Source organism: Vanacampus margaritifer, chromosome 3, assembly GCF_051991255.1.
Source record: "Vanacampus margaritifer isolate UIUO_Vmar chromosome 3, RoL_Vmar_1.0, whole genome shotgun sequence".
Taxonomy (NCBI): Eukaryota; Metazoa; Chordata; class Actinopteri; order Syngnathiformes; family Syngnathidae; genus Vanacampus; species Vanacampus margaritifer.
Window position 1 is genome coordinate 27,201,383 of NC_135434.1, and position 24,312 is coordinate 27,225,694.

A 24,312-nucleotide genomic window follows, 5' to 3' on the forward strand; every position below is an offset into this window, starting at 1 on the left:
GATTAGCATTTTCATTGAGCAGCGGAGGTGGTGCACCGCTCCTGGAAATACTGCAATACCAGGATGATGCTCGGAATGGGCAAAGCAAGCTCTGAATCCTATCTCTCTGTTCAAAAAAGCAATTTAATATGAAGTCTCCAGATAGGAGACATATCAGATATTAAAATGATAAGAACAGATTTTTTTCTTTTTCATGTTTTTATTGTCACTTTTAAATCAATCACAAATCACATTTTGTCCTTAACATAACATGTAAAAATAAAAACAATTTAAAAATTTAAAAACCACATTCATATCTATTGTGCAGGAGCGTAGCACTGCATTACTAAGTGGGTCTTCATTCCACCCTCTCAAACAGCGCTTGTCCAGGACCTGCCGAGTCACTCCTTGTGCTCCTTCCCTCCTGCCTCTCCCGGAGAGCCAGGTCGTCGCTGCCGAGACCTTCATCGTGTAGCTCCGGTTCCCTCCTCCGGGCGGGCACAGGCGACGCTTCTTGGTGGCTGTGTCCTTGGCCTGCCGCGTGCAGCTTCGATGGTCCCTGCAGCCATTAGGAGCACAGCCACGGGGGGGGGTCTGCCTGTGCCTCCTTACCAGCAAGTTTCTGGAGGTCCACATGGCGTCTTTGATGGCGGCAAGGGTGAGCCAGTCTTTTGCAAACTCCTCTCGGGAACGCTTGACTTGGCTCACCCCATAGAGCACGTATTGTTCATTTAGGACCTCCCTTGCTGGCAAGTCCGGGAATTTTCTCAGGTGGCCGGCTGTCGCCCACAGGTCTACGGCAGCACTGCACTCCCAGAGGAGGTGCCTCACCGACTCCTGGGCGCCACAACCAGGTCGGGGGCAGGTTGAGTGCGCTGACATTCCTCGGGAGTGCATAACGGCCCTGACTGGGAGAATCTCGTGAGCCACCATCCACGACAGGTCCCAGAGTCTGTTTGGGAGGGCAGGATGGTTGACGTTGCGCCAAACTGTTGTGAGCTTGCCGAATGCAAGCCCGCGCACTTGACTCACTGTTTGCCGCTCCTGCACAATAGAGATGAGAGACTTGTGATTTTTTAAAACGTGACAATCTTCATTTTCTAATTTAAAATTTCTTAAAAATTTGGGGATAAAAGAATGTGCTGGTGGTAAGTTAAAAGACACCGGAAGTCTTTGATCGCTGGGTATTAGTTTTAATTTACGGAGGTATGATCCCATCCAGAATCGTGTCATTGCTTGACTTTTGGGATTGCTGGATGGTCCCAGAGCATTTTGCAGATGGAGGGCCACATATCTGCTGCCCAAGAAGAGCTGGAGGTCCGGCACGCCTTTCCCACCTTTCTCTTTTGTTTTTTTCATTGTGTCCCTCCTCAGTTTTTCCCATTTAGAACCCCAGATAAAGTAAAAAATAGCACGGTCCAAATCTAAAAGCACATTTCTTTTTGGGATAAAAACTGAACCGATTAATAAAAGCAAGGGTAAAATGACTGCTTTAATTATTAAAATCTTCCCCTCTAAAGTCAGCTCTCTCAGTCCCCAAAAGCCAAGTTTTTTTCTCACTTTCCCTATCACGTCGCCCCAGTTTGTATCCCCTCCCCCTCCCTTACTGAATTTAATCCCAAGTATCTTCTGGTCTGTTTGTATCTCCGTTAGGGGCAGTCCTGTCTTCTGTGTCCCGGTCCACGGTCCGTAAAACTGTGCTTGGCCGCATATTTCTGTGTCTCGCATAACAGATGGTGTCACGAATCAGAATGAGGCTGTCCGTGATCTTCCTCCCCGCGATGGCACAGGTTTGGTCCGGGTTGATCAAATCTTCTAAAAACACAGACATACGCATTGCTAAAAGTTTGCTAAAAAGTTTACAATCAACATTTAAAAGCGTAATTGGACGCCAGTTGTTCAGGTCAGTTTTGTCTCCCTTCTTATGCAGTAAAGTGACTATCCCTACTCTAAAACTGTCTGGTAGTCGGTTTGTTTTGTCCAGTTCATTAAAAACAGTGAGTAAATCTGGTGCTAAAATGTCCCAAAAAGTCAGGTAAAATTCCGAGCAGAGGCCGTCTTCGCCCGGAGATTTTGCCTTCTTCATTTGTTTTGCACATGTATGTAGTTCTGCAGGTGTAAAATCCTGTGTTAAAAGCCCATTATCAGTCACTGTTTTTTCAATGAAGTTTAAAACCTCTACCATTATCTCCTCTTGGGTATCTTTACGCTCATACAGTTTTTGATAGTATGTTTCTACTGCTTCAATTATTTCATTATTTTTTTCTGTAATAGTCCCGTTTTCTTTTTTTAGTTTAAAAATGCCCCCACCCTTGCTCATAATTTTTTTAAAGAAGTACCTGGTGCATTTTTCACCTTCTTCGATTTCCTTTTCTCTGCTCCTTAATAAAAACCCTTTGCTTTGGATATCTGCCATAGCTCTCATTTCTTTTTTGATCTCTTTAATTCCATCATTAAAATTTATCCCCTTTTGTGTTAGATTAAAATACCTTTGCAGTCTCTTTTGCATTCCCAGCATACATTTCATTTCCTTGATTTTCTTCTCTCTTCCTGCTTTTTTAAAAAAAGTCTGAGTCCTTACCTTCATCATTTCCCACCACTGTGCCCGTGATTTGTAAAGGTCTTGAAGGGTCTGCCAGTCCTTGTACCGCTCCCTGTACTGAGAGACCAAGGCCTCGTCCTCAAGCAGGGAGCAGTTCAATTTCCACAGACCTCTTCCAATAGTCACTCCAGAAGAAAGTGAAAGGGTGCAAGACAGCATTAGGTGATCTGAGAAAAAGACAGGAGTTAATCTAGCATCAGTCTGTGTCCAACCCCGTGTAAATATGTAATCTATGCGAGAGGCTCTGGTGCCGTCACCACTAAACCAGGTGAAGCCCTCCTCTCTTGGATGCATGGTTTTAAAGCAGTCGTCTAATTTGAATACGCGGCACATGTCTTGCAATAAAACCGATGTTTTGTCAATTTTAAAATCCTCCCCGGCTCCCTTCCTGTCCTTCCTATTTAAAATACAATTAAAATCGCCTCCCATAATTAGTGGGTTATGACCGAGCATGTGGGACTGCAAATTCTCTAAAATATCATACCTGTCATGCTTTTAATTAGAACCATAAATATTTAAAATGCTAAAGTTCTGTAAAAGTTAAGTGTGCTAAAAGTGCTCGTCCGTCTCTCACCACTGTGATCCCCTTTAAAACAATCTGAGGATTATTTTTTAAAATAGACACTCCATAATGATGGGTGTCGCCACATTTCCTCCCACTGTTTATAATTTCTTAAAAAGGGTATGCCACATTCTTGGATTAAAAACAGATCAGATTTAAAAGTTTTTAAAAATGTTAAAACGCTCTGAGCTCTAATCTTTGACTTCACGCTTCTAACGTTGATAGTTGAGAAGGTGAGGGTCATAGGTATGATTAAAATTTTAAAAAACACAGATAGGGTTACAAAATTTTAAGAGAACATTTTTTTTTTTTAAAAACAAGGCAGTAGCTAAGCATTCGGCAAGCCCACAACAGTTTGGCGCAACGTCAACCATCCTGCCCTCCCAAACAGACTCCGGGACCTGTCGTGGATGGTGGCTCACGAGATTCTCCCAGTCAGGATCGTTATGCACTCCCGAGGAATGTCAGCGCACTCAACCTGCCCCCGACCTGGTTGTGGCGCCCAGGAGTCAGTGGGGCACCTCCTCTGGGAGTGCAGTGCTGCCGTAGACCTGTGGGCGACAGCCGGCCACCTGAGAAAATTCCCGGACTTGCCAGCAAGGGAGGTCCTAAATGAACAATAGGTGCTCTATGGGGTGAGCCAAGTCAAGCGTTCCCGGGAGGAGTTTGCAGAAGACTGGCTCACCCTTGCCGCCATCAAAGACGCCATGTGGACCTCCAGAAACTTGCTGGTAAGGAGGCACAGGCAGACCCCCCCCGTGGCTGTGCTCCTAATGGCTGCAGGGACCATCGAAGCTGCACGCGGCAGGCCAAGGACACAGCCACCAAGAAGCGTCGCCTGTGCCCGCCCGGAGGAGGGAACCGGAGCTACACGATAAAGGTCTCGGCAGCGACGGCCTGGCTCTCCGGGAGAGGCAGGAGGGAAGGAGCACGGGGAGTGACTCGGCAGGTCCTGGACAAGCGCTGTTTGAGAGGGTGGGATGAAGACCCACTTAGTAATGCAGTGCTACGCTCCTGCACAATAGATATGAATGTGGTTTTTAAATTTTTAAATTGTTTTTATTTTTACATGTCATGTTAAAGACAAAATGAATGCTCCATATTGGAGAAATGTGATTTGTGATTGATTTAAAAGTGACAATAAAAACATGAAAAAGAAAGAAAAATCTGTTCTTATCAGTTTAATATCTGATACGTCCCCTACTCGGGGACCATATATTAAATTCATTTTTGGAACTGGGAGATGGAATAGGGGCTTGCTCCGTCCACTCCACGCATCGACCTGGTATTGCAGTATCTCCAGGAACGGTGCAATCCCTGAAATTGTCAAATAAAAACCGCTAGAATTTTGGGATAATTCGGTACTTATTAAGTATCAGTAAGCCATTTTGATTCGTGTATGCATAATAATAGAAACGCGATGTTTACATTATGAGGTGACAGGAGCATTTTAGATGGACATTACGGTGCAGTGGGTGCTGCACCAGCCTTGTTGGAGAAGGTTAAACTAATAAAGTGTTTAATCTTAGTAAGATATTCATTTGTGTGCAACTTTTGCTGTCATGTTATTAAAAGTTTTGTGATCGTGACAGTTTACATGTCATGTGAATGGAGGTCCTGTAGGTGGCAGTAGCATTTTAGATGCACATCCAACACACTCCTAACCGAATGTGTTGGTCTGCTTGTGACGTCAAAAACGCATTACTTGGATATGTTCACGTGATATGAAACCATCGCTTCACATAGTGTGCGCGTGAATGACTCTCGTGCTCGCGCCGCATCCAACTCATACTTACCTGGCAGGGGAGATACCATGATCAAGAAGGTGGTTCACCCAGGGTGAGGCTCAGCCATTGCACTCCGGCTGTGCTGACCCCTGCGAATTCCCCAAATGTGGGAATCTCGACTGCATAATTTCTGATAGTGGGGGACTGCGTTCGCGCTCTCCCCTGATCAATATGTGAATAATAATACATGAGAAAAATCAGGATAGGATGCACATGAGTTCGCTCCGCACAGAAACACCCTGACCGTAATTTAAAAAGTACTTCAGCTGTAGTTAGGAATAATTATAATAATTTGAAGGGTTCTTGTCCAAATTGATGAATAGAGGTAGTTCAGCTCCACTACGTTAACGGCGATCGAGTGCTACTGTCATTTTGCCAACAAGCAGGAAACAGGAAGTAGTCAATAGTAGCCAATAAGTGTCTTTTTGTCAAAATGTTGATTAAACGGCTACTCTGTTTCAGCCACAGCATTATACCAACCGAGTGTTATTGCAAATGACTAATTATTTTCGTCAGTTAAAAATCTATTCTCATACGGCAGAAGGAGTTCAGTTTATTTATTCATCCATGGTTTAATGCCGAATTCTATTGGGTCGACGTGAAGCACGTGACACAAAACATGCACAAACACACGAACATCTGAAAACATTCACATTAATGTTCAACACGTTCGATGCGTTGTTTGGCGTGTCGGGTGATGTGTGTAACCGCAACTTAAAGTTGTAGTCTCTGGAATTGAGTTCTTGCCTCTGACCCTTTGTGGGTATCGCTTCTCGGCCTTTTGGCTAAGACTGCGATCGCCTCTGTTGAGCGACAATTCTATGCCTTTGTGGCTGTGAATCGAACTCATTTGCAGGGGTATTGTGTATTGTGTTGTTGAATCTGTCTGTTGTAGAAGAACGACAAAGGTAAGTTTGCTGGAATTTTATTTGTGAAAAGTTGTGACTCAGTGGTTGTCTCCGACATGTCGGCTACATATGCCGGCATGCGGAGGCACCACAGTGTCCGATTTATGTTTCGGGAAAGGGATGGTGGCGAGCCTCTGTGGATGTCCAGGCTGGACTTTTCCAGAAAGCTTGTCCAACAAACCCTGCAATTCAAAGCTGAAGATCTGAATTGTATAATAACATTGCCCTTTAGTAAAGGATTTGATCTCAGTTTCACCTCTGCTGCGAACCTTCGCGAATTTTGGACTCGGTTTGAAAATGTGAAAGCCCAGTTCTCTGTGTTCAATGTTGAAAGACTGACTGACAATGCTGCTAAAACAGTTATTGTCAGAATGTTTAATGAGACAGTGAATGCAGAAGACATTTGTTTTTGGCTGGGTAGATATTGCACGGTAAAAGGCCAGGCTGTGAAGGTGAGGGATGAGGACGGCATCTGGAACTGTGCCTGGCGGGTACCCATTTAACAATGGCAGGACCCCCAGGGCTTCCAGGGCCTGAAACATCTCCCATCAATGATAGTCTTGGGTGAAAACCGGGGCTACATACATTACCAGGGTCAGCCCAAGCTCTGCCGCAAGTGTGGTGAGCATGGACACCTGGCGGAAGCGTGTGAGAAAACCATTTGTAGAAAATGTCGAGTAATTGGGCATACTTTTGAAGAATGTACCAATGGCAGAAAGTGCAATCTCTGTGGGGAAACTAACCACCTCTACAGAAATTGTCCAAAATCATTTGCCAACAAACTGAAGGCTGGAAAAGAAATGGCACAAGGAAATGAAAAGGAAGGTGACAAACAAATTGAATGTCCTGAAGGAAATTCAAATTTCCCTCCAAATCCTGTCATTGGTGGAGAGGGGACAGGTGAGGAGGGGCAAGGGGAGGAGAGCAGGCCGGCCCCACCAATCGGGAGCTCAGAGGAAAGTGAAATGCTGCAAGAAATACCAGCAAGTGAGTCAAGTGAAGTCAGTCCAAATGAGACTGACAGCGAAGACACCCAGATCACTTGTGCTCAAAATAACAAAAGGCTTGCCTCTCAACGGTCCTCTGAGTCTCCCCTGTCTGCAGAGAAGAGGGGAAGGCCCGGGAGCTCAGATAGCGAGGTGGGGGAGTTCAGGGTCTTCCCCTCGAGCTCACCAAATGAACTCTCCTTTTTAAACATAGTACTGCAATCAACGCCAAAAAGCAAAAACACTATGAATTTAAGGTTGCGTGAGCGATCACCACCTCGAGTGCCTCTGAGAGATGACCAGTGTTTTAGCTCTGCCCCTTTTGCTGAGGTAAAGGAAGAAATAAGCTCTCGAGAAATACCTTAGCTACTGCCTTGTTTTAAAAAAAAAAAATAATGTTCTCTTAAAATTTTGTAACCTTATCTGTGTTTTTTAAATTTTTAATCATACCTATGACCCTCACCTTCTCAACTATTAACATTAGAAGCGTGAAGTCAAAGATTAGAGCTCAGAGCGTTTTAACATTTTTAAAAACTTTTAAATCTGATCTGTTTTTAATCCAAGAATGTGGCATACCTTTTTTAAGAAATTATAAACAGTGGGAGGAAATGTGGCCACACCCATCATTATGGAGTGGCTCAAACGAAAATAGAAATGATGGAGTGGCTATTTTAATAAATAATCCTCAGATTGTTTTAAAGGGGAGCACAGTGGTGAGAGACGGACGAGCACTTTTAGCACACTTAACTTTTACAGAACAGGATTTTAGCATCTTAAATATTTATGGTTCTAATGAAAAGCATGACGTATGATATTTTAGAGAATTTGCAGTCCCACATGCTCGGTCATAACCCACTAATTATGGGAGGCGATTTTAATTGTATTTTAAATAGGAAGGACAGGAAGGGAGCCGGGGAGGATTTTAAAATTGACAAAACATCGGTTTTATTGCAAGACGTGCCACGTATTCAAATTAGACGACTGCTTTAAAACCATGCATCCAAGAGAGGAGGGCTTCACCTGGTTTAGTGGTGACGGCACCAGAGCCTCTCGCATAGATTACATATTTACACGGGGTTGGACACAGACTAATGCTAGATTAACTCCTGTCTTTTTCTCAGATCACCTAATGCTGTCTTGCACCCTTTCACTTTCTTCTGGAGTGAATTTTGGAAGAGGTCTGTGGAAGTTGAACTGCTCCCTGCTTGAGGACGAGGCCTTGGTCTCTCAGTACAGGGAGCGGTACAAGGACTGGCAGACCCTTCAAGACCTTTACAAATCACGGGCACAGTGGTGGGAAATGATGAAGGTAAGGACTCAGACTTTTTTTAAAAAAGCAGGAAGAGAGAAGAAAATCAAGGAAATGAAATGTATGCTGGGAATGCAAAAGAGACTGCAAAGGTATTTTAATCTAACACAAAAGGGGATAAATTTTAATGATGAAATTAAAGAGATCAAAAAAGAAATGAGAGCTATGGCAGATATCCAAAGCAAAGGGTATTTATTAAGGAGCAGAGAAAAGGAAATCGAAGAAGGTGAAAAATGCACCAGGTACTTCTTTAAAAAAATTATGAGCAAGGGTGGGGGCATTTTTAAACTAAAAAAAGAAAACGGGACTATTACAGAAAAAAATAATGAAATAATTGAAGCAGTAGAAACATACTATCAAAAACTGTATGAGCGTAAAGATACCCAAGAGGAGATAATGGTAGAGGTTTTAAACTTCATTGAAAAAACAGTGACTGATAATGGGCTTTTAACACAGGATTTTACACCTGCAGAACTACATACATGTGCAAAACAATTGAAGAAGGCAAAATCTCCGGGCGAAGACGGCCTCTGCTCGGAATTTTACCTGACTTTTTGGGACATTTTAGCACCAGATTTACTCACTGTTTTTAATGAACTGGACAAAACACACCGACTACCAGACAGTTTTAGAGTAGGGATAGTCACTTTACTGCATAAGAAGGGAGACAAAACTGACCTGAACAACTGGCGTCCAATTACGCTTTTAAATGTTGATTGTAAACTTTTTAGCAAACTTTTAGCAATGCGTACGTCTGTGTTTTTAGAAGATTTGATCAACCCGGACCAAACCTGTGCCATCGCGGGGAGGAAGATCACGGACAGCCTCATTCTGATTCGTGACACCATCTGTTATGCGAGAGACAGAAATATGCGGCTAGTAGTCCTAAATTTAGACTTTGAGAAGGCTTTTGATCGGATCTCGCACCAGTACCTTTTTAGGCTACTGCAAAAATGGGGTTTCCCGGGAAGGTATCTAGAGTGGGTGGGCTTGCTGTATCGAGATATTACCAGCAAATTTGTGGTCAACGGGAACTTGACAAAAGCAGTACAGATTAACTGCGGCGTCCGTCAGGGCTGTCCCTTATCTGCCCTCCTCTATGTTCTATGCATAGAACCGTTGGCACAGATTTTGAGAAGGGACAAAATGATCGAGGGGGTTAGTATTCCAGGGGGCGGGGGGCTAACAACAAAGTGTGTTTTATATATGGACGATATTAACATCCTGTGCTCTGACATTTTATCCGTGACAAGGACCCTGGACTTGACTGACTGGTATGGAAGAGCGTCTGGCTCTAAACTTAACAGAGACAAAACCCAAGCACAGTTTTACGGACCGTGGACCGGGACACAGAAGACAGGACTGCCCCTAACGGAGATACAAACAGACCAGAAGATACTTGGGATTAAATTCAGTAAGGGAGGGGGAGGGGATACAAACTGGGGCGACGTGATAGGGAAAGTGAGAAAAAAACTTGGCTTTTGGGGACTGAGAGAGCTGACTTTAGAGGGGAAGATTTTAATAATTAAAGCAGTCATTTTACCCTTGCTTTTATTAATCGGTTCAGTTTTTATCCCAAAAAGAAATGTGCTTTTAAATTTGGACCGTGCTATTTTTTACTTTATCTGGGGTTCTAAATGGGAAAAACTGAGGAGGGACACAATGAAAAAAACAAAAGAGAAAGGTGGGAAAGGCGTGCCGGACCTCCAGCTCTTCTTGGGCAGCAGATATGTGGCCCTCCATCTGCAAAATGCTCTGGGACCATCCAGCAATCCCAAAAGTCAAACAATGACACGATTCTGGATGGGATCATACCTCCGTAAATTAAAACTAATACCCAGCGATCAAAGACTTCCGGTGTCTTTTAACTTACCACCAGCACATTCTTTTATCCCCAAATTTTTAAGAAATTTTAAATTAGAAAATGAAGATTGTCACGTTTTAAGAAATCACAAGTCTCTCATCTCTATTGTGCAGGAGCGGCAAACAGTGAGTCAAGTGCGCGGGCTTGCATTCGGCAAGCTCACAACAGTTTGGCGCAACGTCAACCATCCTGCCCTCCCAAACAGACTCCGGGACCTGTCGTGGATGGTGGCTCACGAGATTCTCCCAGTCAGGGCCGTTATGCACTCCCGAGGAATGTCAGCGCACTCAACCTGCCCCCGACCTGGTTGTGGCGCCCAGGAGTCGGTGAGGCACCTCCTCTGGGAGTGCAGTGCTGCCGTAGACCTGTGGGCGACAGCCGGCCACCTGAGAAAATTCCCGGACTTGCCAGCAAGGGAGGTCCTAAATGAACAATACGTGCTCTATGGGGTGAGCCAAGTCAAGCGTTCCCGGGAGGAGTTTGCAGAAGACTGGCTCACCCTTGCCGCCATCAAAGACGCCATGTGGACCTCCAGAAACTTGCTGGTAAGGAGGCACAGGCAGACCCCCCCCCCCCCCCGTGGCTGTGCTCTTAATGGCTGCAGGGACCATCGAAGCTGCACGCGGCAGGCCAAGGACACACCCACCAAGAAGCGTCGCCTGTGCCCGCCCGGAGGAGGGAACCGGAGCTACACGATGAAGGTCTCGGCAGCGACGGCCTGGCTCTCCGGGAGAGGCAGGAGGGAAGGAGCACAAAGAGCGACTCGGCAGGTCCAGGACGAGCGCTGTTTGAGAGGGTGGGATGAAGACCCACTTAGTAATGCAGTGCTACGCTCCTGCACAATAGATATGAATGTGGTTTTTACATTTTTAAATTGTTTTTATTTTTACATAACATGTTAAGGACAAAATGAATGCTCCATATTGGAGAAATGTGATTTGTGATTGATTTAAAAGTGACAATAAAAACATGAAAAAGAAAGAAAAATCTGTTCTTATCAGTTTAATATCTGATACGTCCCCTACCCGGGGACCATATATTAAATTGATTTTTGGAACTGGGAGATGGAATAGGGGCTTGCTCCGTCCACTCCACGCATCGACCTGGTATTGCAGTATCTCCAGGAACGGTGCACCCCCTGAAATTGTCAAATAAAAACCACTAGAATTGCGGGATAATTCGGTACTTATTAAGTATCAGTAAGCCATTTTGATTCGCGTATGCATAATAATAGAAACGCGATGTTTACATTATGAGGTGACAGGAGCATTTTAGATGGACATTACGGTGCAGTGGGTGCTGCACCAGCCTTGTTGGAGAAGGTTAAACTAATAAAGTGTTTAATCTTAGTAAGATATTCATTTGTGTGCAACTTTTGCTGTCATGTTATTAAAAGTTTTGTGAACGTGACAGTATACATGTCATGTGAATGGAGGTCCTGTAGGTGGCAGTAGCATTTTAGATGCACATCCAACACACTCCTAACCGAATGTGTTGGTCTGCTTGTGACGTCAAAAAAGCATTACTTGGATATGTTCACGTGATATGAAACCATCGCTTCACATAGTGTGCGCGTGAATGACTCTCTTGCTCGCGCCGCATCCAACTCATACTTACCTGGCAGGGGAGATACCATGATCAAGAAGGTTGTTCACCCAGGGTGAAGCTCAGCCATTGCACTCCGGCTGTGCTGACCCCTGCGAATTCCCCAAATGTGGGAATCTCGACTGCATAATTTCTGATAGTGGGGGACTGCGTTCGCGCTCTCCCCTGATCAATATGTGAATAATAATACATGAGAAAAATCAGGATAGGATGCACATGAGTTCGCTCCGCACAGAAACACCCTGACCGTAATTTAAAAAGTACTTCAGCTGTAGTTAGGAATAATTATAATAATTTGAAGGGTTCTCGTCCAAATTGATGAATAGAGGTAGTTCAGCTCCACTACGTTAACGGCGATCGAGTGCTACTGTCATTTTGCCAACAAGCAGGAAACAGGAAGTAGTCAATAGTAGCCAATAAGTGTCTTTTTGTCAAAATGTTGATTAAACGGCTACTCTGTTTCAGCCACAGCATTATACCAACCGAGTGTTATTACAAATGACTAATTATTTTCGTCAGTTAAAAATCTATTCTCATACGGCAGAAGGAGTTCAGTTTATTTATTCATCCATGGTTTAATGCCGAATTCTATTGGGTCGACGTGAAGCACGTGACACAAAACATGCACAAACACACGAACATCTGAAAACATTCACATTAATGTTCAACACGTTCGATGCGTTGTTTGGCGTGTCGGGTGATGTGTGTAACCGCAACTTAAAGTTGTAGTCTCTGGAATTGAGTTCTTGCCTCTGACCCTTTGTGGGTATCGCTTCTCGGCCTTTTGGCAAAGACTGCGATCGCCTCTGTTGAGCGACAATTCTATGCCTTTGTGGCTGTGAATCGAACTCATTTGCAGGGGTATTGTGTATTGTGTTGTTGAATCTTTCTGTTGTTGAAGAACGACAAAGGTAAGTTTGCTGGAATTTTATTTGTGAAAAGTTGTGACTCAGTGGTTGTCTCCGACATGTCGGCTACATATGCCGGCATGCGGAGGCACCACAGTGTCCGTTTTATGTTTCGGGAAAGGGATGGTGGCGAGCCTCTGTGGATGTCCAGGCTGGACTTTTCCAGAAAGCTTGTCCAACAAACCCTGCAATTCAAAGCTGAAGATCTGAATTGTATAATAACGTTGCCCTTCAGTAAAGGATTCGATCTCAGTTTCACCTCTGCTGCGAACCTTCGTGAATTTTGGACTCGGTTTGAAAATGTGAAAGCCCAGTTCTCTGTGTTCAATGTTGAAAGACTAACTGACAATGCTGCTAAAACAGTTATTGTCAGAATGTTTAATGAGACAGTGATTGCAGAAGACATTTGTTTTTGGCTGGGTAGATATTGCACGGTAAAAGGCCAGGCTGTGAAGGTGAGGGATGAGGACGGCATCTGGAACTGTGCCTGGCGGGTACCCATTCAACAATGGCAGGACCCCCAGGGCTTCCAGGGCCTGAAACATCTCCCATCAATGATAGTCTTGGGTGAAAACCGGGGCTACATACATTACCTGGGTCAGCCCAAGCTCTGCCGCAAGTGTGGTGAGCATGGACACCTGGCGGAAGCGTGTGAGAAAACCATTTGTAGAAAATGTCGAGTAATTGGGCATACTTTTGAAGAATGTACCAATGGCAGAAAGTGCAATCTCTGTGGGGAAACTAACCACCTCTACAGAAATTGTCCAAAATCATTTGCCAACAAACTGAAGGCTGGAAAAGAAATGGCACAAGGAAATGAAAAGGAAGGTGACAAACAAATTGAATGTCCTGAAGGAAATTCAAATTTCCCTCCAAATCCTGTCATTGGTGGAGAGGGGACAGGTGAGGAGGGGCAAGGGGAGGAGAGCAGGCCGGCCCCACCAATCGGGAGCTCAGAGGAAAGTGAAATGCTGCAAGAAATACCAGCAAGTGAGTCAAGTGAAGTCAGTCCAAATGAGACTGACAGCGAAGACACCCAGATCACTTGTGCTCAAAATAAAAAAAGGCTAGCCTCTCAACGGTCCTCTGAGTCTCCCCTGTCTGCAGAGAAGAGGGGAAGGCCCGGGAGCTCAGATAGCGAGGTGGGGGAGTTCAGGGTCTTCCCCTCGAGCTCACCAAATGAACTCTCCTTTTTAAACATAGTACTGCAATCAACGCCAAAAAGCAAAAACACTATGAATTTAAGGTTGCGTGAGCGATCACCACCTCGAGTGCCTCTGAGAGATGACCAGTGTTTTAGCTCTGCCCCTTTTGCTGAGGTAAAGGAAGAAATAAGCTCTCGAGAAATACCTTAGCTACTGCCTTGTTTTAAAAAAAAAATAATGTTCTCTTAAAATTTTGTAACCCTATCTGTGTTTTTTAAATTTTTAATCATACCTATGACCCTCACCTTCTCAACTATTAACGTTAGAAGCGTGAAGTCAAAGATTAGAGCTCAGAGCGTTTTAACATTTTTAAAAACTTTTAAATCTGATCTGTTTTTAATCCAAGAATGTGGCATACCCTTTTTAAGAAATTATAAACAGTGGGAGGAAATGTGGCCACACCCATCATTATGGAGTGGCTCAAACGAAAATAGAAATGATGGAGTGGCTATTTTAATAAATAATCCTCAGATTGTTTTTAAGGGGAGCACAGTGGTGAGAGACGGACGAGCACTTTTAGCACACTTAACTTTTACAGAACAGGATTTTAGCATTTTAAATATTTATGGTTCTAATGAAAAGCATGACAGGTATGATATTTTAGAGAATTTGCAGTCCCACATGCTCGGTCATAACCCACTAATTATGGGAGGCGATTTTAATTGTATTTTAAATAGGAAGGACAGGAAGGGAGCCGGGGAGGATTTTAAAATTGACAAAACATCGGTTTTATTGCAAGACGTGCCGCGTATTCAAATTAGATGACTGCTTTAAAACCATGCATCCAAGAGAGGAGGGCTTCACCTGGTTTAGTGGTGACGGCACCAGAGCCTCTCGCATAGATTACATATTTACACGGGGTTGGACACAGACTGATGCTAGATTAACTCCTGTCTTTTTCTCAGAACACCTAATGCTGTCTTGCACCCTTTCACTTTCTTCTGGAGTGACTATTGGAAGAGGTCTGTGGAAATTGAACTGCTCCCTGCTTGAGGACGAGGCCTTGGTCTCTCAGTACAGGGAGCGGTACAAGGACTGGCAGACCCTTCAAGACCTTTACAAATCACGGGCACAGTGGTGGGAAATGATGAAGGTAAGGACTCAGACTTTTTTTAAAAAAGCAGGAAGAGAGAAGAAAATCAAGGAAATGAAATGTATGCTGGGAATGCAAAAGAGACTGCAAAGGTATTTTAATCTAACACAAAAGGGGATAAATTTTAATGATGAAATTAAAGAGATCAAAAAAGAAATGAGAGCTATGGCAGATATCCAATGCAAAGGGTTTTTATTAAGGAGCAGAGAAAAGGAAATCGAAGAAGGTGAAAAATGCACCAGGTACTTCTTTAAAAAAATTATGAGCAAGGGTGGGGGCATTTTTAAACTAAAAAAAGAAAACGGGACTATCACAGAAAAAAACAATGAAATAATTGAAGCAGTAGAAACATACTATCAAAAACTGTATGAGCGTAAGGATACCCAAGAGGAGATAATGGTAGAGGTTTTAAACTTCATTGAAAAAACAGTGACTGATAATGGGCTTTTAACACAGGATTTTACACCTGCAGAACTACATACATGTGCAAAACAATTGAAGAAGGCAAAATCTCCGGGCGAAGACGGCCTCTGCTCGGAATTTTACCTGACTTTTTGGGACATTTTAGCACCAGATTTACTCACTATTTTTAATGAACTGGACAAAACACACCGACTACCAGACAGTTTTAGAGTAGGGATAGTCACTTTACTGCATAAGAAGGGAGACAAAACTGACCTGAACAACTGGCGTCCAATTACGCTTTTAAATGTTGATTGTAAACTTTTTAGCAAACTTTTAGCAATGCGTATGTCTGTGTTTTTAGAAGATTTGATCAACCCGGACCAAACCTGTGCCATCGCGGGGAGGAAGATCACGGACAGCCTCATTCTGATTCGTGACACCATCTGTTATGCGAGAGACAGAAATATGCGGCTAGTAGTCCTAAATTTAGACTTTGAGAAGGCTTTTGATCGGATCTCGCACCAGTACCTTTTTAGGCTACTGCAAAAATGGGGTTTCCCGGGAAGGTATCTAGAGTGGGTGGGCTTGCTGTATCGAGATATTACCAGCAAATTTGTGGTCAACGGGAACTTGACAAAAGCAGTACAGATTAACTGCGGTGTCCGTCAGGGCTGTCCCTTATCTGCCCTCCTCTATGTTCTATGCATAGAACCGTTGGAACAGATTTTGAGAAGGGACAAAATGATCGAGGGGGTGAGTATTCCAGGGGGCGGGGGGCTAACAACAAAGTGTGTTTTATATATGGACGATATTAACATCCTGTGCTCTGACATTTTATCCGTGACAAGGACCCTGGACTTGACTGACTGGTATGGAAGAGCGTCTGGCTCTAAACTTAACAGAGACAAAACCCAAGCACAGTTTTACGGACCGTGGACCGGGACACAGAAGACAGGACTGCCCCTAACGGAGATACAAACAGACCAGAAAATACTTGGGATTAAATTCAGTAAGGGAGGGGGAGGGGATACAAACTGGGGCGACGTGATAGGGAAAGTGAGAAAAAAACTTGGCTTTTGGGGACGGAGAGAGCTGACTTTAGAGGGGAAGATTTTAATAATTAAAGCAGTCATTTTACCCTTGCTTTTATTAATCGGTTCAGTTTTTATCCCAAAAAGAAATGTGCTTTTAAATTTGGACCGTGCTATTTTTTACTTTATCTGGGGTTCTAAATGGGAAAAACTGAGGAGGGACACAATGAAAAAAACAAAAGAGAAAGGTGGGAAAGGCGTGCCGGACCTCCAGCTCTTCTTGGGCAGCAGATATGTGGCCCTCCATCTGCAAAATGCTCTGGGACCATCCAGCAATCCCAAAAGTCAAGCAATGACACGATTCTGGATGGGATCATACCTCCGTAAATTAAAACTAATACCCAGCGATCAAAGACTTCCGGTGTCTTTTAACTTACCACCAGCACATTCTTTTATCCCCAAATTTTTAAGAAATTTTAAATTAGAAAATGAAGATTGTCACGTTTTAAAAAATCACAAGTCTCTCATCTCTATTGTGCAGGAGCAGCAAACAGTGAGTCAAGTGCGCGGGCTTGCATTCGGCAAGCTCACAACAGTTTGGCGCAACGTCAACCATCCTGCCCTCCCAAACAGACTCCGGGACCTGTCGTGGATGGTGGCTCACGAGATTCTCCCAGTCAGGGCCGTTATGCACTCCCGAGGAATGTCAGCGCACTCAACCTGCCCCCGACCTGGTTGTGGCGCCCAGGAGTCGGTGAGGCACCTCCTCTGGGAGTGCAGTGCTGCCGTAGACCTGTGGGCGACAGCCGGCCACCTGAGAAAATTCCCGGACTTGCCAGCAAGGGAGGTCCTAAATGAACAATACGTGCTCTATGGGGTGAGCCAAGTCGAGCGTTCCCGGGAGGAGTTTGCAGAAGACTGGCTCACCCTTGCCGCCATCAAAGACGCCATGTGGACCTCCAGAAACTTGCTGGTAAGGAGGCACAGGCAGACCCCCCCCGTGGCTGTGCTCCTAATGGCTGCAGGGACCATCGAAGCTGCACGCGGCAGGCCAAGGACACAGCCACCAAGAAGCGTCGCCTGTGCCCGCCCGGAGGAGGGAACCGGAGCTACACGATGAAGGTCTCAGCAGCGACGGCCTGGCTCTCCGGGAGAGGCAGGAGGGAAGGAGCACAAAGAGCGACTCGGCAGGTCCAGGACAAGCGCTGTTTGAGAGGGTGGGATGAAGACCCAATTAGTAATGCAGTGCTACGCTCCTGCACAATAGATATGAATGTGGTTTTTAAATTTTTAAATTGTTTTTATTTTTACATGTTATGATAAGGACAAAATGTGATTTGTGATTGATTTAAAAGTGACAATAAAAACATGAAAAAGAAAAATCTGTTCTTATCAGTTTAATATCTGATACGTCCCCTACCCGGGGACCATATATTAAATTGATTTTTGGAACTGGGAGATGGAATAGGGGCTTGCTCCATCCACTCCACGCATCGACCTGGTATTGCAGTATCTCCAGGAACGGTGCACCCCCTGAAATTGTCAAATAAAAACCACTAGAATTGCGGGGTAATTCGGTACTTATTAAGTATCAGTAAGCCATTTTGATTCGCGTATGCATAATAATAGAAACGCGATGTTTACATTATGAGGTGACAGGAGCATTTTAGATGGACATTACGGTGCAGTGGGTGCTGCACCAGCCTTGTTGGAGAAGGTTAAACTAATAAAGTGTTTAATCTTAGTAAGATATTCATTTGTGTGCAACTTTTGCTGTCATGTTATTAAAAGTTTTGTGATCGTGACAGTATACATGTCATGTGAATGGAGGTCCTGTAGGTGGCAGTAGCATTTTAGATGCACATCCAACACACTCCTAACCGAATGTGTTGGTCTGCTTGTGACGTCAAAAAAGCATTACTTGGATATGTTCACGTGATATGAAACCATCGCTTCACATAGTGTGCGCGTGAATGACTCTCGTGCTCGCGCCGCATCCAACTCATAGTTACCTGGCAGGGGAGATACCATGATCAAGAAGGTTGTTCACCCAGGGTGAAGCTCAGCCATTGCATTCCGGCTGTGCTGACCCCTGCGAATTCCCCAAATGTGGGAATCTCGACTGCATAATTTCTGATAGTGGGGGACTGCGTTCGCGCTCTCCCCTGATCAATATGTGAATAATAATACATGAGAAAAATCAGGATAGGATGCACATGAGTTCGCTCCGCACAGAAACACCCTGACCGTAATTTAAAAAGTACTTCAGCTGTAGTTAGGAATAATTATAATAATTTGAAGGGTTCTCGTCCAAATTGATGAATAGAGGTAGTTCAGCTCCACTACGTTAACGGCGATCGAGTGCTACTGTCATTTTGCCAACAAGCAGGAAACAGGAAGTAGTCAATAGTAGCCAATAAGTGTCTTTTTGTCAAAATGTTGATTAAACGGCTACTCTGTTTCAGCCACAGCATTATACCAACCGAGTGTTATTGCAAATGACTAATTATTTTCGTCAGTTAAAAATCTATTCTCATACGGCAGAAGGAGTTCAGTTTATTTATTCATCCATGGTTTAATGCCGAATTCTATTGGGTCGACGTGAAGCACGTGACACAAAACATGCACAAACACACGAACATCTGAAAACATTCACATTAATGTTCAACACGTTCGATGCGTTGTTTGGCGTGTCGGGTGATGTGTGTAACCGCAACTTAAAGTTGTAGTCTCTGGAATTGAGTTCTTGCCTCTGACCCTTTGTGGGTATCGCTTCTCGGCCTTTTGGCTAAGATCAAGTGTAGTATCTGTTCTTATCAGTTTAATATCTGATACGTCCCCTACCCGGGGACCATATATTAAATTGATTTTTGGAACTGGGAGATGGAATAGGGGCTTGCTCCGTCCACTCCACGCATCGACCTGGTATTGCAGTATCTCCAGGAACGGTGCAATCCCTGAAATTGTCAAATAAAATCCGCTATAATTTTGGGATAATTCGGTACTTATTAAGTATCAGTAAGCCATTTTTATTCGCGTATGCATAATAATAAAAACGCGATGTTTACATTATGAGGTGACAGGAGCATTTTAGATGGACATTACGGTGCAGTGGGTGCTGCACCAGCCTTGTTGGAGAAGGTTAAACTAATAAAGTGTTTAATCTTAGTAAGATATTCATTTGTGTGCAACTTTTGCTGTCATGTTATTAAAAGTTTTGTGATCGTGACAGTATACATGTCATGTGAAAGGAGGTCCTGTAGGTGGCAGTAGCATTTTAGATGCACATCCAACACACTCCTAACCGAATGTGTTGGTCTGCTTGTGACGTCAAAAAAGCATTACTTGGATATGTTCACGTGATATGAAACCATCGCTTCACATAGTGTGCGCGTGAATGACTCTCGTGCTCGCGCCGCATCCAACTCATACTTACCTGGCAGGGGAGATACCATGATCAAGAAGGTGGTTCACCCAGGGTGAGGCTCAGCCATTGCACTCCGGCTGTGCTGACCCCTGCGAATTCCCCAAATGTGGGAATCTCGACTGCATAATTTCTGATAGTGGGGGACTGCGTTCGCGCTCTCCCCTGATCAATATGTGAATAATAATACATGAGAAAAATCAGGATAGGATGCACATGAGTTCGCTCCGCACAGAAACACCCTGACCGTAATTTAAAAAGTACTTCAGCTGTAGTTAGGAATAATTATAATAATTTGAAGGGTTCTCGTCCAAATTGATGAATAGAGGTAGTTCAGCTCCACTACGTTAACGGCGATCGAGTGCTACTGCCATTTTGCCAACAAGCAGGAAACAGGAAGTAGTCAATAGTAGCCAATAAGTGTCTTTTTGTCAAAATGTTGATTAAACGGCTGCTCTGTTTCAGCCACAGCATTATACCAACCGAGTGTTATTGCAAATGACTAATTATTTTCGTCAGTTAAAAATCTATTCTCATACGGCAGAAGGAGTTCAGTTTATTTATTCATCCATGGTTTAATGCCGAATTCTATTGGGTCGACGTGAAGCACGTGACACAAAACATGCACAAACACACGAACATCTGAAAACATTCACATTAATGTTCAACACGTTCGATGCGTTGTTTGGCGTGTCGGGTGATGTGTGTAACCGCAACTTAAAGTTGTAGTCTCTGGAATTGAGTTCTTGCCTCTGACCCTTTGTGGGTATCGCTTCTCGGCCTTTTGGCAAAGACTGCGATCGCCTCTGTTGAGCGACAATTCTATGCCTTTGTGGCTGTGAATCGAACTCAATTGCAGGGGTATTGTGTATTGTGTCTTGTGTTGTTGAATCTTTCTGTTATAGAAGAACGACAAAGGTAAGTTTGCTGGATTTTTATTTGTCAAAAATTGTGACTCAGTGGTTGTCTCCGACATGTCGGCTACATATGCCGGCATGCGGAGGCACCACAGTGTCCGATTTATGTTTCGGGAAAGGGATGGTGGCGAGCCTCTGTGGATGTCCAGGCTGGACTTTTCCAGAAAGCTTGTCCAACAAACCCTGCAATTCAAAGCTGAAGATCTGAATTGTATAATAACGTTGCCCTTCAGTAAAGGATTCGATCTCAGTTTCACCTCTGCTGCGAACCTTCGCGAATTTTGGACTCGGTTTGAAAATGTGAAAGCCCAGTTCTCTGTGTTCAATGTTGAAAGACTGACTGACAATGCTGCTAAAACAGTTATTGTCAGAATGTTTAATGAGACAGTGAATGCAGAAGACATTTGTTTTTGGCTGGGTAGATATTGCACGGTAAAAGGCCAGGCTGTGAAGGTGAGGGATGAGGACGGCATCTGGAACTGTGCCTGGCGGGTACCCATTCAACAATGGCAGGACCCCCAGGGCTTCCAGGGCCTGAAACATCTCCCATCAATGATAGTCTTGGGTGAAAACCGGGGCTACATACATTACCAGGGTCAGCCCAAGCTCTGCCGCAAGTGTGGTGAGCATGGACACCTGGCGGAAGCGTGTGAGAAAACCATTTGTAGAAAATGTCGAGTAATTGGGCTTACTTTTGAAGAATGTACCAATGGCAGAAAGTGCAATCTCTGTGGGGAAACTAACCACCTCTACAGAAATTGTCCAAAATCATTTGCCAACAAACTGAAGGCTGGAAAAGAAATGGCACAAGGAAATGAAAAGGAAGGTGACAAACAAATTGAATGTCCTGAAGGAAATTCAAATTTCCCTCCAAATCCTGTCATTGGTGGAGAGGGGACAGGTGAGGAGGGGCAAGGGGAGGGGAGCAGGCCGGCCCCACCAATCGGGAGCTCAGAGGAAAGTGAAATGCTGCAAGAAATACCAGCAAGTGAGTCAAATGAAGTCAGTCCAAATGAGACTGACAGCGAAGACACCCAGATCACTTGTGCTCAAAATAACAAAAGGCTTGCCTCTCAACGGTCCTCTGAGTCTCCCCTGTCTGCAGAGAAGAGGGGAAGGCCCGGGAGCTCAGATAGCGAGGTGGGGGAGTTCAGGGTCTTCCCCTCGAGCTCACCAAATGAACTCTCCTTTTTAAACTTAGTACTGCAATCAACGCCAAAAAGCAAAAACACTATGAATTTAAGGTTGCGTGAGCGATCACCACCTCGAGTGCCTCTGAGAGATGACCAGTGTTTTAGCTCTGCCCCTTTTGCTGAGGTAAAGGAAGAAATAAGCTCTCGAGAAATACCTTAGCTACTGCCTTGTTTTAAAAAAAAATAATGTTCTCTTAAAATTTTGTAACCCTATCTGTGTTTTTTAAATTTTTAATCATACCTATGACCCTCACCTTCTCAACTATTAACGTTAGAAGCGTGAAGTCAAAGATTAGAGCTCAGAGCGTTTTAACATTTTTAAAAACTTTTAAATCTGATCTGTTTTTAATCCAAGAATGTGGCATACCCTTTTTAAGAAATTATAAACAGTGGGAGGAAATGTGGCCACACCCATCATTATGGAGTGGTTCAAACGAAAATAGAAATGATGGAGTGGCTATTTTAATAAATAATCCTCAGATTGTTTTTAAGGGGAGCACAGTGGTGAGAGACGGACGAGCACTTTTAGCACACTTAACTTTTACAGAACAGGATTTTAGCATTTTAAATATTTATGGTTCTAATGAAAAGCATGACAGGTATGATATTTTAGAGAATTTGCAGTCCCACATGCTCGGTCATAACCCACTAATTATGGGAGGCGATTTTAATTGTATTTTAAATAGGAAGGACAGGAAGGGAGCCGGGGAGGATTTTAAAATTGACAAAACATCGGTTTTATTGCAAGACATGTGCCGCGTATTCAAATTAGATGACTGCTTTAAAACCATGCATCCAAGAGAGGAGGGCTTCACCTGGTTTAGTGGTGACGGCACCAGAGCCTCTCGCATAGATTACATATTTACACGGGGTTGGACACAGACTGATGCTAGATTAACTCCTGTCTTTTTCTCAGATCACCTAATGCTGTCTTGCACCCTTTCACTTTCTTCTGGAGTGACTATTGGAAGAGGTCTGTGGAAATTGAACTGCTCCCTGCTTGAGGATGAGGCCTTGGTCCCTCAGTACAGGGAGCGGTACAAGGACTGGCAGACCCTTCAAGACCTTTACAAATCACGGGCACAGTGGTGGGAAATGATGAAGGAGCGGCAAACAGTGAGTCAAGTGCGCGGGCTTGCATTCGGCAAGCTCACAACAGTTTGGCGCAACGTCAACCATCCTGCCCTCCCAAACAGACTCCGGGACCTGTCGTGGATGGTGGCTCACGAGATTCTCCCAGTCAGGGCCGTTATGCACTCCCGAGGAATGTCAGCGCACTCAACCTGCCCCCGACCTGGTTGTGGCGCCCAGGAGTCGGTGAGGCACCTCCTCTGGGAGTGCAGTGCTGCCGTAGACCTGTGGGCGACAGCCGGCCACCTGAGAAAATTCCCGGACTTGCCAGCAAGGGAGGTCCTAAATGAACAATACGTGCTCTATGGGGTGAGCCAAGTCGAGCGTTCCCGGGAGGAGTTTGCAGAAGACTGGCTCACCCTTGCCGCCATCAAAGACGCCATGTGGACCTCCAGAAACTTGCTGGTAAGGAGGCACAGGCAGACCCCCCCCCCCGTGGCTGTGCTCTTAATGGCTGCAGGGACCATCGAAGCTGCACGCGGCAGGCCAAGGACACACCCACCAAGAAGCGTCGCCTGTGCCCGCCCGGAGGAGGGAACCGGAGCTACACGATGAAGGTCTCGGCAGCGACGGCCTGGCTCTCCGGGAGAGGCAGGAAGGAAGGAGCACAAAGAGTGACTCGGCAGGTCCTGGACAAGCGCTGTTTGAGAGGGTGGGATGAAGACCCACTTAGTAATGCAGTGCTACGCTCCTGCACAATAGATATGAATGTGGTTTTTAAATTTTTAAATTGTTTTTATTTTTACATGTCATGTTAAGGACAAAATGAATGCTCCATATTGGAGAAATGTGACTTGTGATTGATTTAAAAGTGACAATAAAAACATGAAAAGAAAATCTGTTCTTATCAGTTTAATATCTGATACGTCCCCTACCCGGGGACCATATATTAAATTGATTTTTGGAACTGGGAGATGGAATAGGGGCTTGCTCCGTCCACTCCACGCATCAATCTGGTATTGCAGTATCTCCAGGAACGGTGCAATCCCTGAAATTGTCAAATAAAAACCGCTAGAATTTTGGGATAATTCGGTACTTATTAAGTATCAGTAAGCCATTTTGATTCGCGTATGCATAATAATAGAAACGCGATGTTTACATTATGAGGTGACAGGAGCATTTTAGATGGACATTACGGTGCAGTGGGTGCTGCACCAGCCTTGTTGGAGAAGGTTAAACTAATAAAGTGTTTAATCTTAGTAAGATATTCATTTGTGTGCAACTTTTGCTGTCATGTTATTAAAAGTTTTGTGATCGTGACAGTATACATGTCATGTGAATGGAGGTCCTGTAGGTGGCAGTAGCATTTTAGATGCACATCCAACACACTCCTAACCGAATGTGTTGGTCTGCTTGTGACGTCAAAAAAGCATTACTTGGATATGTTCACGTGATATGAAACC

General features: G+C 44.4%; 10 non-coding genes and 1 pseudogene across 10 annotated transcripts; 9 read left to right on the top strand and 2 right to left on the bottom strand.

Annotated features, from left to right (window-relative positions):
• Window positions 1-25: 25 nt before the first annotated feature.
• On the bottom strand, window positions 26-221 carry LOC144049680 (U2 spliceosomal RNA). The gene has a single exon (XR_013293673.1). It is a non-coding gene; the product is annotated as a U2 spliceosomal RNA (small nuclear RNA).
• A 116-nt stretch (window positions 222-337) lies between these two features.
• Window positions 338-1,683, bottom strand: LOC144048750 (uncharacterized; annotated as a pseudogene).
• A 2,582-nt stretch (window positions 1,684-4,265) lies between these two features.
• On the top strand, window positions 4,266-4,462 carry LOC144049671 (U2 spliceosomal RNA). The gene has a single exon (XR_013293665.1). It is a non-coding gene; the product is annotated as a U2 spliceosomal RNA (small nuclear RNA).
• Window positions 4,463-4,931: 469 nt separating this feature from the next.
• Window positions 4,932-5,095, top strand: LOC144049690 (U1 spliceosomal RNA). Its single transcript, XR_013293679.1, has one exon. It is a non-coding gene; the product is annotated as a U1 spliceosomal RNA (small nuclear RNA).
• A 5,845-nt stretch (window positions 5,096-10,940) lies between these two features.
• On the top strand, window positions 10,941-11,137 carry LOC144049669 (U2 spliceosomal RNA). Its single transcript, XR_013293663.1, has one exon. It is a non-coding gene; the product is annotated as a U2 spliceosomal RNA (small nuclear RNA).
• A 469-nt stretch (window positions 11,138-11,606) lies between these two features.
• LOC144049727 (U1 spliceosomal RNA) lies at window positions 11,607-11,770 on the top strand. Its single transcript, XR_013293714.1, has one exon. It is a non-coding gene; the product is annotated as a U1 spliceosomal RNA (small nuclear RNA).
• Window positions 11,771-17,586: 5,816 nt separating this feature from the next.
• On the top strand, window positions 17,587-17,779 carry LOC144049666 (U2 spliceosomal RNA). The gene has a single exon (XR_013293660.1). It is a non-coding gene; the product is annotated as a U2 spliceosomal RNA (small nuclear RNA).
• Window positions 17,780-18,248: 469 nt separating this feature from the next.
• On the top strand, window positions 18,249-18,412 carry LOC144049602 (U1 spliceosomal RNA). Its single transcript, XR_013293602.1, has one exon. It is a non-coding gene; the product is annotated as a U1 spliceosomal RNA (small nuclear RNA).
• A 600-nt stretch (window positions 18,413-19,012) lies between these two features.
• On the top strand, window positions 19,013-19,203 carry LOC144049614 (U2 spliceosomal RNA). Its single transcript, XR_013293613.1, has one exon. It is a non-coding gene; the product is annotated as a U2 spliceosomal RNA (small nuclear RNA).
• A 469-nt stretch (window positions 19,204-19,672) lies between these two features.
• Window positions 19,673-19,836, top strand: LOC144049702 (U1 spliceosomal RNA). The gene has a single exon (XR_013293690.1). It is a non-coding gene; the product is annotated as a U1 spliceosomal RNA (small nuclear RNA).
• A 3,872-nt stretch (window positions 19,837-23,708) lies between these two features.
• LOC144049674 (U2 spliceosomal RNA) lies at window positions 23,709-23,899 on the top strand. Its single transcript, XR_013293668.1, has one exon. It is a non-coding gene; the product is annotated as a U2 spliceosomal RNA (small nuclear RNA).
• Window positions 23,900-24,312: the final 413 nt, after the last annotated feature.